This window comes from Peromyscus maniculatus, chromosome 1, assembly GCF_049852395.1.
Source record: "Peromyscus maniculatus bairdii isolate BWxNUB_F1_BW_parent chromosome 1, HU_Pman_BW_mat_3.1, whole genome shotgun sequence".
Classification (NCBI taxonomy): domain Eukaryota; kingdom Metazoa; phylum Chordata; class Mammalia; order Rodentia; family Cricetidae; genus Peromyscus; species Peromyscus maniculatus.
In genome coordinates, this window is record NC_134852.1 from 112613121 (window position 1) to 112627743 (window position 14623).

Sequence of the window (14623 nt, forward strand, 5' to 3'; positions counted from 1 at the left end):
TACCCGTTCCTCCCTTCCTCCTCCTCCTTTTTGGAAACAGGGTCTTGCTATGTTACTCAGGCTGGCACAACGTCTTGGTCTCAAACCTCCTCTGATGTGATGATATTGTGTTCCCCAAAATATTGTGCACCCTAATAAACTTATCTGGGGTCAGAGACCAGAACAGCCACTAGATATAGAGGCCAGAAAATGGTGGCACACACACTTTTAATCCTAGCATTCATAAGGCAGAGATCCATCCAGATCTCTGTGAGTTCAAGGCCACACTGGAAACAGCCAGGCATGGTGACTCACGCCTTTAATCCCAGGAAGTGATGGCAGAAAGCAGAAAGGTATATAAGGCATGAAAACCAGGAACTAGCTAGTTATGCTTTTAGGCTTTGAGCACAGTTCAGTTGGGATTCATTCTGGATGAGGACTCAGAGGCTTCCAGTCTGAAGAAACAGGATCAGCTGAGGAATGGGCAAGGTGAGGTGGCTGTGGCTTGTTCTGCTTCTCTGATCTTCCAGCATTCACCCCAATACCTGGTTCTGGGTTTGATTTCCTTAATAAAACCTGTTAAGACTCGTGCTACACTCCCCAGTGACTGAAAATATAGATCTCATAGCTCTGGCTCTAACTCTCCCTTTAATCAAGATCTCACACAATCTTGGTGCAACAGACTCCAGTGCTTTGGTTTGTTCCCACACTACTGAATAATCCCATCATGTTATATGGACAAAACATATCATTGCCTGGTCCTGATGATTGATATTGGACTAAAGGCACAAAACCCTACTGGAAGAAAAATGCAAACCTGAAAATTGTACAAGTGTTCCCAGGTGTTCCTGATGTGCCTAAAATCCCAACACTTGAGTAGATCAGGAGTTCAAGGACAGCCTTGAGTACATAGCAAGTTTGAGACCAGCCTGGACTACCTGAGAACTTATCTCAAAAATGGAATTTTAGAAAAGGAGGGTGGGTAGGAAGATGCTCAGAGCCTAAATCAGAAATCTCTTGGAGACAAAGGACAGGGTAGACAAATCCTTTATATGCCAAGGCTGTGAGAAAGAGGAAGGTGGCTGTGAAAGAAGGGGGTGACAAAAATGCCATGAGTGTGTTTTAACACTCAACACACTGCGAGAGGCACACCTTAACTGATGGTGGGAACCATGCTGTGGGTGATTAGGTACAGGAGTGGAGTTCAGGTGTGTGGTTTGAATGAGAATGGCCCATAGAGGCTCATAGATTTGGATCTTCATCAACGGAGAGTGGAACTGTTTGAAATGATTATTAGGTGATGCCTGTTTGGAGGAAGTGTCACTGAGAGTGGGCTCTGATCTTATAAGAAGTCCATTCACAGCAGTCACTCCTACTGCTGCCCAGGGGTTGACCTCTCAGCTACTTCTCCAGGACCATGTCTGTCTGCATGACGCCATGCTGATAATGGACTGAATCTCTGAAACTGTAAGGAAGTCTCACTTAAATGCTTTCTTTTCTAAGAGTTGTTGTGGTCATGATTTTCTTCACAGCAGTAGAACAGTGACTTAGACAGAAGTTGGTACCAGGGAACAGGGTGATAAACCTGACCATGCTGCTTGTTGGCAGAATGTGTACATTGAGATGGTGGACTAGCTGAACACTTTAAGCAGGGATTAATGGGCCATACAAATAGCAGCATGGAAAACATTGGTGCCGAGGGTGATCTGAACTGTGGGAACCTCAGCTCAAGAGGTTTCAGAGGAGAAGAATATTACTAAGTGGACTAGAGACCACTGTAGTGATAGTTTGGCAAAGAATGTGGCTGCTTTCTGCCCATGTCCCAAAAAGATTTGCCAAGGCTAAATGGAAGAGTTTTGGAGTTTAATGTCACTGGCAGAGGAGATTTCAAGACAGCCTAGTATTGACAGTGTCCTGTGGTTATTAGTGGCCACTCTGATGCAGATCTATAACGAAAGGGGGCAAGCTAAGAGTAGAAAATTTCAAAATGTAGTTTGAGGAGAAAAAGAGTACAAGTATTAGAGTTAAGTCCAATTGCTCAAGAAGATAAAAAAGTTTAAAGAAAAGCCTGAGGCTTAATGGAATAAAGGGAGTGGTAACCTCAGGGCAAGATCCCACCCAGCTAAGCTTCCAACTTGTGAAAAAGAATTAAAGAAAAGCTTACCAGTGAAGGCAACCATCAAAAACAGAAAAATATAAAAATGTGTTTTAATGAGGGGGCCCAAGTTCCAGCCCCATCAATCAGCAGAACTTGGCAGCTTTAGCCACTTGGTTCTGGATTTAGAGTCAAAAATACAAAAAGGGCTGTGGTGTTGTAGGTTGTCCATCAGAGAAGACTGCTCAGACATGGGTTGAAGCCAATAGAAAATATTGATTAGCTGGTCAGTGACTACAGCTACACGGAGTATTAGGGAACACAGTGGAGCAGCAAGTCTTTCTCAGGGTGAGCATTTAAGCAAAAAAAAAAAATTCTGGGTTGATGTATTTCAGTTAACAAGAGAAGTTAACTAAAAGCAGAATACAGAAGCCAGAATAGCAGATTTGCACATTTAGAGACTTTCCCAGAACTATGGATGTTGAAGTATTAAGTCATTGTTTCCGTTTTGGCAGGTGGTGCTGTCTACAGGATGAGCTTCATGGCTTTAATAGTGCTTCCATCATGGAATCAGCTGTGCTAAGGTCTGGGGTCTGTTACATCCCCCACTAGTCTAAGTGAAAGAGTCAAACCATGGAATCACTGCTCTACAGTTTAAGATACAGGACACCTCCGATTATCCAATCAGAACAAGAACTAAAGGGCCAGTCAGTGCTGGTAGCAGATGAGTTAGCCAGGGGAATCAAGAGAACAGACACTAACACACTTATCTAATCTGTTTCTGTCTCTGTCTCTGTCTGTCTCTCTGTCTGTCTCTCTCTCTCTCTCTCTCTCTCTCTCTCTCTCATCTTCCCCAGCCATGACAATTTTTTTCTAATTACTCCTGATCAACCAGCATAGAAACAACAGGTTTCTCCCAAAGCCACATTTAGTCCCCTCATCTCAGAAGTAAGTCTAAGCCTCTGACTTTGTAGCAGCACTTCCGCAAGAAAGTCTGACTGTTGTTCTAATTCAGAAATGGAAACTGACAATACCTCTTCTGATCAGACTGTCTTCTTAGTTTCCTAACGTTTTATCTCCCATGACAGAGGCTGATGTGACGTCTGTGGCTGTGGAGCTAGCTCTCCCTGTTCTGACCAGGAGTGGGCGGAGGACAGGTCCAGCTCTTTTATTTATTTTTTCCTGTAGTTCAGGCTTCACATTAACATGTATTGTTTATTTTTTCCATTACATAAAGCATCAGAAGAGCACATTAAGTCAAGCCATTAGTACATGCCAACCTAGTAGTCTCAGGGGCTCGGTGATATTGCTGTTGTCCAGATGAGTTAAGCCACAAGGCAGAACAGCGGGCATCAGAACAAGGGGAATTGCTTTGGTTAAAGGGACTCAGTAATTGACAAGTTTCAGCCTCTTGCAAACCCCCTAAAGTTAATTTCAGCTGCCCCTCACCCCATCACACCCCCTACCACTGTCACAATTAGTTTTGGGCAGACAGTCTGGTTAGTTCCTATCTCTGTGTGTCATGGAAGTGGGTGTCAATGCATAACCAGTAATTCTGGCTGATTTCAGGCTGGGAATGATTAACTCTATCCCCAGGGTCCCTTCCTGTGACACGGAGCCTGATTCCTCAGATATTCCCTCGTTCACAAAAGCCAGACTCTTTTTATGGAATTTTCAGACCTTCTATTTTATGGTCATTGGATTATATTTCCCTATCATGTGTTGCTAGAGAGGGGGCTTTCTTGCTATATACTCATCCATGTGTTTTCAGGAAGCCTGTGTTTGACAACCCCACCCAGGTTCTGCAAAGGAAACACCCTTGTTCCTGGCAGCTAGAGTGCCAAGCCACAAGGTATGTATAGAATTGTAATCTCTGTATATTTATCTCAAAAGATATACTCCCACAACTTTCCTTTTTCCAGTACTACCAGATATTTAAAGTGGACATCAGTGAGTAAAGGTAAAGACGAAGTATGGGTTACTGGCCACATTATATATCTCTAATATATATATAATATCTATATATAATATAGATATATTATAGCCACATTAGTTGTCACCTACCCATATCTGTCTTTCTCAGTTACCAGGCCCAGGTCTGAGGGCAGTGGGGGTTGGAATATGACCCTGTATTCATACCAAACATGAGACTCAGGAGGAAGTAGAGGGGCATGGAGTGGAAGGGCTTGGGTCCCAATGAAACCTTAATTTTCATGGGTCCATTGTGTGGGAGACAGTCCATTTGGCAGGAGCATCTTTTACTTCCACTTTCTTGACATGGATGTGGTGGATTCATGGTGTAATGCCAGCTACCTTCACCACCATAGGAATGGAGACGGTTACCATGTAGGGTCCTTTCTAGGTTGGTTCCATTGCCCCTTTGGCTAAGCCCATTGGCCCAGACAGTATCACCAGACGCAAAGCACAAATTGGTGGTAAACTCAGAGAGTGATAGGGTCTCTGAGATAGTCTGATCAATAGACTTCATGGAGAATTGGAGAGTCTGTATTGACTTGAGAAAGGAGTGGTTAGGGAGTCCTGCCAACTGCTGGTCTGAGCTGGGGAAACAGTGGGGAGGTCTTCCAAACATAATCTCATAGAGGGTAAATCCCTCCCTACATGGGGCTCAGGGTGTTGAAAGCAAAGGAAAGAGATCTATACACCCTTCACTGGACTCTAATGTGAGTTTTGTTAGACTTGTTTTGGGGTTTGTTTGTTCTTTTAAATGTCCTGACTTCTCTTTACCTGACCAGTACTCTGAGGTCTCTATGCTCAATGAATTCCAATCTATCACTAATAGTTTAACTATCAAATATCAATGATTTGATTGGTATGATCTATGACCAGTGGGGAATGGTGTACTGGCTAAAGAACCTCCATTTTATGTTAGGCATCCATCTTGGTACCTAATAGTAATTTGACTCTAACTCCAGTCAATGGACAATAACTTCTCAGTAACTTCAACTAAGTGACTCATTCACTCCAGACAAAAAAATGTACACCCATGACCACCTCCTTTGTTGTATAATATCACTAGCTGTCTTTTGGGCTTCTGAAACTTACTTATGCAGACATTCAAGGACTATTCTTAGGTCCCCTTGACTACCTAATCTTGGCAGAGCAAATGAGCTCTACATTTGCTGGTGCAGATATTCAAGATATTCTTGTGGTTTTCACATTTAAAAATCCTTCCCTCATCCCCACCCCTCTTGGCTCAACAGTCTCTGGTTTGGCTCAGAGATTATTGTCCTGCTCCAGGTCATAATATTCAGCTGATTACAATATAAATTGAGTCTATGGTCTTTTCCCAGGGGTCTCCTACTCCATAATATGGTAAGTAAGGGAAGCTTTATACACTTGAGCTCAATCCACCCATGGTGAGTACAGGACACAGACTTCCTGATCCATATATGGCTCAAAATGGGCCTGTCTGGTTTGCTAGATGGATCAGCAATGCTTGATGTGACAAGCTGACAATTTGAGTTTGATCCTTGGAACCTGCATAAAGGTGGAAAGAGAGAGCTGATACCTGGAATTGCCCTTTGGCTTCTAAACACATTTCAAGTTATGAACTTTAACACAAGAGGCAATATAATGAAAATAAAATTTTAAATTTAATATGCTTATCCATGTCCTCAGAGATGATCAGAGTTACAGAAATAGGCTGACAGGTCTCAGTAGCTGGATGTATTTCTGATGGAGTAGAGTAGGGAGTTGACTTTATCTAGGTCAGCCCTTAAATGTATGGCCTGCTCAATTTGTCCTGCAGGAGCATCTGTGAGAAATGTACAACATGAACTTTCTCAGTTGTATCAATGTGAGCCTCAGAACTCACGACTTTGGAGAGTTTCTCAAACAAATAATTCAACCTATAGAAATACCTAGTCACTGGACTGAGTGTACCAGGTTGATCGCAGTCCTCGGGGAAGGACTTGTCCTGAAAGAGGTGGGAATGGAGGGTAGGCTGGGGGTAAGGGGAGGGGGTGGGAGGGGGGAGAATAGGGGAACCCATGGCTGATATGTAGAACTGAATGGTATTATAAAATAAAAAATATATAAAATAAATGTTCTACCAGAAAAAAAAGAAATACCTAGGCACAGAAATCAATGTGTGGTTATAAATGGTTTATTTTGCTAAATTGTAATATTCATCACATATCGCATACTTTAAAACTGTTACTGCTGACCATGAGACAAACACTGCTTTTTGATCATAGCAAAGTGTCAAAGGGTAGTAAATTTGAAGTCAGAGGATATAATTTGACCCACAGACCCAGTAGGTCCTTGGGTATCTATGAAAGTCGTGAATGCTAAAGTAGATCTCTTCCAAAATGATCGCACCCTTCATTCTATCACAGATTTTAGAGAACCACCAAGTTCTTGCCCCTGGGCCTCCCTTCAACACTCAGATCCATGAACTGCAGGCAGGAGAGGGCTACAGCTCAGCAAGAGGCAGCAGCTGCATCAGGAGACCAGGTAGCACCACAAGCAGCAGGGTTGCTGTAGATGGGAGGAGAAAGGAAGGTTTCATGTGGGTAATCTCAAGACAGGGATAGCTCCTCTAAACACTCAGAACTTTACATAGTGCTCAAAACCCAAGAGAGTAAGCTCTAAGGGGCCAGCATGCCTGGCTAGACTCTTCTGGCTTCCTCAGGATTCCTAAAGTACTCAAGTACCAGGAAGTTAACAAACTGATAGATCCCAACCACTTCCAGGTTCCTGTGTGCTAAGACTGGGGATTAAAACTTTTCCTATCCGGAGTTTTCTTGGCCTTCTAGTAGCCCAAGAAGAGGTCTCTGGATCTGAATCTTCTGAAAGTCCATTGTTGCAGCAATGTGCATTCCTTTTATTCCAGCTGGTGTGACTAGAATCTACTTGTGGCTCTCAGCCTGCCTTGACTGGAAATCAATCATTTGGCCCTGATTGGCAGCATCTTCTTGCCAGAAAGTGGACCTGGGTAGGGGTCATGCTTTCCTTGGGCTTGATATAAATTCAGATTTTCTCAATGAAAATGCATGAAGCCCGAGAACCTGCCAGCACCTGACTGGACTAAGAGGTGAGTCTTTATCCTCATACCTGAACACCCCAGACCCTAGACTTTGGGCCCAGGGGCACAACCTTGTGCCCCTACACCCCCACCCATTGCAGTTCCAGTTTCAGGCCAGTTGGCAGGCAGACCTCCTGCACACAGGACAGACCACCACCATTCCCCATCAGACCCTGTAACCCAAGCCCCACCTCCCCCAAATCCCACCCACCCTTCAAGACTGCAACTGTTCCCTGAGACAGAGCCTGCCAGCACCCAACTGGACTAAGAGGCCAGTTAGCAGGCAGACATCCTCCAGACAGGTCAGACTACCACCCTCTACCACATGGTAAGACTGCAGCTACTCCCTGAGACAGAGCCCACTAGTACCAGTTGGACTAAGAGCTGCTCCCTAAGACAAGAAGTCCATCAGCATCGACTAGACCAAGAGCTCCCACTGGATCAAGAGTATCACTCAGATCAAGAGAGGCTCTCTCAGACACAGAACTGCTTGCACCAAGTGGAGAAAGAAGTGGGTAGATGCCAGTGCAAAAATACAGTCAACAACATAAAAACTAATATGGCTCCATCAGAACCTACATCAGCAAGACCTGAACATCCCAACACAGAAGAAACTGAAGATATCTACCAAAAAAAATGCCTTTAAGAAGATATTAGAGATCTTAAAAGAGGAAATGAAAAATTCCCTTAAAGAAATCAAGGAAAAGTCAAACAAAAAATGGGAAGAAATCAGTAAATCTCTTGAAAGCCAAGAGAAAGCAATTAAACAAGTGAGGGAAACAGTTCAAGATTTCAAAACTGAAATGGAGTCAATAAAGAAGACACAAACTGAGGTAATGCTGGAAGTGGAAAATCTGAGTAAATGAACAGGAACTACAGATGCAAGTATAACCAACAGAATGCAAGAGATGGAAGAGTGGATCTCTGGCGTTAAAGACACAGTAGAGGAAATAGATTCATCAGTCAAAGAAAACACTAAAGCCAACAAAGTCATGACCCAAAATGTCCAGGAAATTTAGGACACCATGAAAAGACCAAACCTAAGAATAATAGGGATAGAAGAAGGAGATTAATACCAACTCAAAGGCACAGAAAATATATTCAAGAAAATCATAGAAGAAAACTTCCCCAACCTAAAAAAAGGAAATGCCTATAAAAATACAAGAAGGTTACCAAACACCAAATAGACTGGATCCAAAAAAAAGTCCCCTCACCACATAATAATCAAAGTACTAAACATACAGAATAAAGAAAAAATATTAAGAGCTGCAAACAAAAAAGGCCAAGTTACATATAAAGGCAGACCCATAAGAATAACACCTGAATTCTCAATGGAGACTCTAAAAGCCAGAAGGTCCTGGACAGATGTTATGCAGATACTAAGAGATCATGGCTGCCAACCCAGATTATTATGCCCAGCAAAACTCTCAATCAACATAGACAGAGTAAACAAAATATTCCATAATAAAACCAGATTTAAACAATATCTCTCCACAAATCCAGCCCTACAGAAAACACTCAAAGGAAAAATCCAACCTAAGGAAGTTAGATACACCCATGAAAACACAGGCAATAGATAGTCCCATACCAACTAATACTAAAGAAGGGAAACATACAACACTGCCACCAAAAAATAACAGGAATTAACAATAACTGGTCATTAATATCCATCAATATCAATGGTCTCAATTCACCTATAAAAAGACACAGGCTAACAGAATGGATAAGAAAACAAGATCGATCCATTTGCTGCATACAAGAAACACACCTCAACTTCAAAGACAGACACCACCTCAGAATAAAAGGCTGGGAAAAGACATTCCAATCAAATGGATTTAAGAAGCAAGCTGGTGTAGCTATCAAATATCTAATAAAATAGACTTCAAACTAAAATCAATTGAAATAGATCAGGAAGGACACTACATATTTATCACAGGGAAAAATCTGACAAGATGAAGTCTCAATTCTGAATATTTATGCCCCAAATACAAGGGCACTGACATTCATAAAATAAACATTACTAAAGCTCAAATCACACATCAAACCCCATAGACTAGTAGCAGGAGATTTCAACACCCCACTGTCACCAATGGACAGGTCTGCCCCCACCTTGGGCTGCTGGCAGTGGTCCAGAGGGGGCCTGGACTGGTCTACTCTGGTGACCAGCCTAGCAAATAACCTAGCTGTTATCATAGAGCCTTTGTTTGGTGACTGATGGAAGCAGATACAGAGATCCACGGCCAGGCACCAGGCTGAGCTTGGGGAATCCAATTGATGAGAGAGAGGAGAGATACTACAGGCAAGGGACATTGAGATCATGATGGGAGGATGTGCAGAGATGACCGGCCACACTAGTGGAAGCCCATGAACTGTGGACTGGTGGCTGTGAAGCCCCCACAGGACTGGACTAGGCCCTCTGGATACAGAAGACGGTTGATTGGCTTGAACTGTTTGGGGGGCACCCAGGCAGGGGGATTGGGATCTGTCCCTGGTCTATGGGTAGGCTTCTGGAATCCGGTGCCTGTGGTGTGACACCTTGCACAACTTTGGTGCAGTGGAAAGGGGCTTGGACCTGCCTAGGCTCAGTGTGCCGGGCTCTGCTGACTCCCCATGGGAGACCTTGATTTGGGGGATGTGGGGATGTGGGGTGGCTTGGGAAAGAGGCCTGGGGGATGGGAGGAAGGAGGAGGGAGGAGGGGGGTCTGTGGATAGCATGTGGAGTGAGTAGAAAAGTTCTTAATAAAGAAAAATGAAAAAAAAGAAAAGAAAATGCATGAAGCCCCTGTGATCACTTCAGTAGTTCCACTTCCTGCTCCAAAGACTTCCCATGTTTCCAGAAACCCTGGAGTGTCAGAGCTGATTATATCTAAGATTGCTCTGTACTCATTATCTAACTGTAGTTTATTTCAGGTTCTCCTTGGCCTCTCACTCAAACTTAACTTCCTAGGACATTTAGTGGGGTCTGGATATAGAAATCCAGACACTGTGCAGATTCTGAGTGGTGGGCAGTAGGAGACAAGGTCTCTAGAGTATAAGCAAGTGATTTTCCTGTGAATGTTGTGACCCACACCTATATGAGTTTGGATCAGATGTCTGACATGTGTACAGGGTTCTTCATATTTAAAAATAAAAGGCATTTGTGCATTGATATATACATGCCAAGTAATATGTCTTGAATACCTTTTTTTTTTTTTTTTTCGAGACAGGGTTTCTCTATGTAGCTTTGCGCCTTTCCTGGAACTTGCTTTGGAGACCAGGCTGGCCTCGAACTCACAGAGATCCGCCTGCCTCTGCCTCCCGAGTGCTGGGATTAAAGGCGTGCGCCACCACCGCCCGGCGAATACCTCTTTTTTAATAAATATTTTAACTCATAATCAATTTAATTTTACATATCAGCCATGAATTCCCCTGTCCTCCCTCCACCCACCCTGCATTCTCCCCCCAATCCACCCCTCATTCCCACCTCCTCCAAGGCAAGGTCTCCCCTAGCAGTGGGACCAGGACCTGTCCTTGGTGCAGGAGCTGGCTTTTTGGAACCTAGGGCCTATGCTGAGACACTTTGCTCAGCCTTGGTGCAGGAATACCTCTCTTTTAATTCTCAAAATAATATTACTACAATATTTGTCATTTGGGTCTTTATAGTTCAAATAAGGAAATTGATAACTTGCCAAGAGTCAGAGAGTTAGTGATGATTGAACCAGATTGTCATGGAGTTTGACCCCAAACCTATGACAGAGAGCAGGGTACAGTAATTTTCTCTGAAAGTATTAAGGAAGGATTGCTGTGATAAGTGACACTTGAACTATGCCTTGAAAAGTAATCACCAAACTAAAATTGATGATGTCTTTGCTTTCATAGATTCAGACATATGGTCAAGGGATAAAGAGAGAACCCAGACCACAAGGAATGATGGACATACAGCCATAGAGACCCCCAACATGGGCTGCTTTGGTTTAATGGATGAATAAATAAATATCTGCTGATGGGACTTCTCACTCCTCAAAGGGCTGGACATGGTAATAGCATTTTCCTGAAGTCCCTCACTGTGTTCAACCATTCCTAATACACCTGCACTGAAGTATGTGCCCCTTGGCTTTACCAATGCTACCCTCCATCATTCTAGGCACTCTCCCCAAGTACATGGTCAACCAGGTGTCTTCTGATAGGGAGCACCCCTCTTCCATTTCATGATGTCCCCACCAGCTCCACCTCTAACACAGACCCAGACTCACCCGAGCTGCTGAAATGACTCTTGTCGGTAGAACTGCTATAGAAGCAATTGAAGTTGCTCTTCTCTCTTTTGGGGGAGTGTAGAAAAATTGTGTCATACTCTTTATTGTTTTGTGGTAACTTTACTTTGTGATATACTTCATAGCCTTGAATTAACACCTCCTCTTCTTTAGGCTTATAGGAAAATTCATTTATCTTAATCCCCAAGCAAGTTTTGATGGTAAACAGTGTTCCACCAACACTACCAAAGCCACCAAGAGCTGCTCTCTCTCTTTCAAAGATGAGGAAGTGAACTGTCCAAACAGCACAGAGCCCTTAACACAGTAATGAAATTTGTTATCAGTGCCTCCATATACTGTGTAACAATCCTGTTTACTCAGAAGTTGAAAGCTCTTGTTAGATAGTAATGGAAGGCCTTGTAATGGAAGTTACTGGGATTTTTCTTGAATTCTCTAACTGCTCTGTTAAAATCTTTGTAGATTCTCTCAATGTAAGCCACTATAGCTGTTTCATGAAAGTCATGGAAACCTTTGGGATTGCTCATTATGTTTTTTATCTCCTTCCATTGTTTCTCTGACTTTACCCACTAAAATTTTAATTGCTCATTCATGTTGGAGTCTTGTAACAGCTGGGGTGCTTTTCTCTCCATGTCTTCAACACAGCCCTCATACTGATCATCAAATGCATTGGGAGCCATGTCCAGGTCGGAAGGCTCAGTCAGGCCTGTCACCTGAAAGAGAGAAGTAGAGTTCTTTGTTACTAGATAAGTTTACTAAGCTATCAACATATACTGGATGCTGTCTGGAGCCTACAGCATGAGATGTTTCATACTCCAACCTCACACATGGCACATGTATGGACACAGTCTCATTATGTTATGAGGGGTACAGAAATGCAAGGCTGAGATCTCTAATTCTTTTCTGTTAATGAATACTTTATTTTTTTTTTGATTTATTTATTATGTATACAGTGTTCTGCCTACATGTGTTCTTGCAGGCCAGAAGACAGCACCAGATTTCATTATGGGTGGTTGTGAGCCACCATGTGGTTGCTGGGAACTGAACTCAGGACCTCTGGAAGAACAGTCAGTGCTCTTAACCACTAAGCCATCTCTCCAGCCCGAATACTTTATTTTTCTTCTTTACTCAACCAAATATTTAGTCAAAAATGACAGGCCTATCATGATATTTTAATATACACATGTCAGCGTATACTGCTCGTGTTAACTCACACACAACCTTCCCCCTTACTGATATTACCTTTTCAATACTTCTCTGGATTCATGCCCTCTACCATCCTCTAACTGCATACTCAATCCTAGGAACTGTAAAATCACAAAAACATGGGCAGGGGAAATCAAGGACAACAGTGCATGGATTGAGAATATTACTTGCTGGGTTAACAACCAAGTCAGGAGGAACGTGTAAACTTTTGATGTCATCTTCATGTTCAAACGCAGCTGAAAGGAAATACAAGACAATGAAAGAGGGGTACATATACTATTGTAACAGTCTGTTGATGGATCAGCTCTGGGTCATTGACTTAATCCTTATTTCACATCTGGAAGTCCAGGCTCCTGCTCACACTGCTCCCACAATGGCTTACCAACACTCTGTGTATAGCTCTGCTTGGATGCTTACCAGGATGAGGTGACTGATATCCTGTCTTCCTATTAAGAAGGGATAATGGATCAATCCTTGTAACACACAGAGCTATATAGTGTGGATGTTGCCAGTGAGAAACAGGTCATATTTTAGCAGATGTGTCTTAGGCTCTGATGTTTTACTTGCACAGATGCTTATATTCTGCTCCATATTTGATTAGCTTGTGGCTCACACTCAGCTCATTATCTTTGAATGTCTTTTAATAGTGTCACTATTCACTATGTTCTTGATTTGGATATGTTTGTCCTCCAAAGGTCCCCAGTGTGGCCATATAAAGATGGGGAAACATTTAAGAGGTGAGGTCTACTGGGAAGTGACCAGATCCTGGAGGACATCACCCTTAGAAGAGATCATTCAGCCTCATAGGATCCTACTCAGTTCCTACAAGAGCAAGTCTGGCCCAGAACCTCTCTTGCCATGTGTTCCCTTCTGCACATAGCAATGGCTTCTCTGACACTGTGATAGAGATGATTGTGATTCAGCCAGGAAAACCTAACCAGCCAGCACTTTTATATTTAGACTTTCCAGCTATCAGACTGTGAACTAAGAAATCACCTTTACATTATAAACTTTCCAACATCAAGCATTCTGTGATAGTAATAAACACAAACTAATGAGAAAGCTCATTGGGTAAAGAACTTGCCTTGCAAACATAAACCTGAGTTTGATCCCAAGAACCCATGTGGAAAAATCAGGTGATGACATGCACTTGTATTCCAGCACCGGGAGGTGGAGAGAGATTGGCCCCTGAGATCCCAAAGACTCACTGGACAGCCAGACCAGTCTCCTTGGTGTGTCCTAGGCCTGTGAGAGACCCTGTCTTTACAAAAATGATGAACAGTGCATGAGGAATGATGCCAGACATTGTCCTTTGACTTCCACATGCATGTACCCACACACATGCATGTGCCCACTTGTGTCCATGTACCCATACACACAAAAAAAGAAAAAAGAAACAAAATCAAAAAGGAAGGAAGCAGACTAACACAACCAGTCTTATTACTAGTTGTATCTTATGAGAATGTATTGTTTTCACTACTCTTTGTGGGGTGGAGATTTTAAGTATATACTGAATGGCAGGTCAAGGAATGAGAAGTAAGGTCACCCCCATTGGTGTGGACCCATCCCTTCATTCTTGCCTATGGCTTTTGGAAAATCATGAAAACTCTTCTCCACATTTATTGAAGCCTGTTGTGTTACTGTCCACAGAACTATGACTTAGCTGGCAAGATAATACTCTCCCCACACCACAAGAATGGCAGAACAAAACTACATGCTGTGGCTGACTAGTTGCTCTTTGGAAGGGTTCTTCTCCACAGCTTGGTTTTTTCTACCCTGAGTCTTTAGGGAACAATACAGAAACAACAGACCTAGAAGTTCTGCAGTTGACTGAAGGTTTCCACCTCTGTACATCCTGAACATTTAAGAACTTACTCATTATTTATTATAAAATAACTATAGTCAGCCTTATAAGATATCCTCTCTATATTCTTTTTTGTTTGTTTGTTTGTTTTTTTGAGACAGGGTTTCTCTGTGTAGCTTTGGAGCCTGTCCTGGAACTCACTCTGTAGCCCAGGCTGGCCTCGAACTCACAGAGATATACCTGCC

At 42.9% G+C, this 14623-nt stretch overlaps 1 protein-coding gene and 1 pseudogene across 2 annotated transcripts in view; both read right to left on the reverse strand.

Annotated features, from left to right (window-relative positions):
- The window catches only part of LOC143270301 (T-cell ecto-ADP-ribosyltransferase 2-like), a 62837-nt gene that overhangs the window by 27491 nt on the left and 20723 nt on the right, over positions 1-14623 (reverse strand).
- Positions 6200-12929, reverse strand: LOC102911791 (T-cell ecto-ADP-ribosyltransferase 2-like; annotated as a pseudogene). The gene is made up of 3 exons (XR_013043642.1): positions 12742-12929; positions 11354-12081; positions 6200-6574 (listed from the first exon to the last, which is right to left on the reverse strand). The product of XR_013043642.1 is annotated as a T-cell ecto-ADP-ribosyltransferase 2-like (transcript).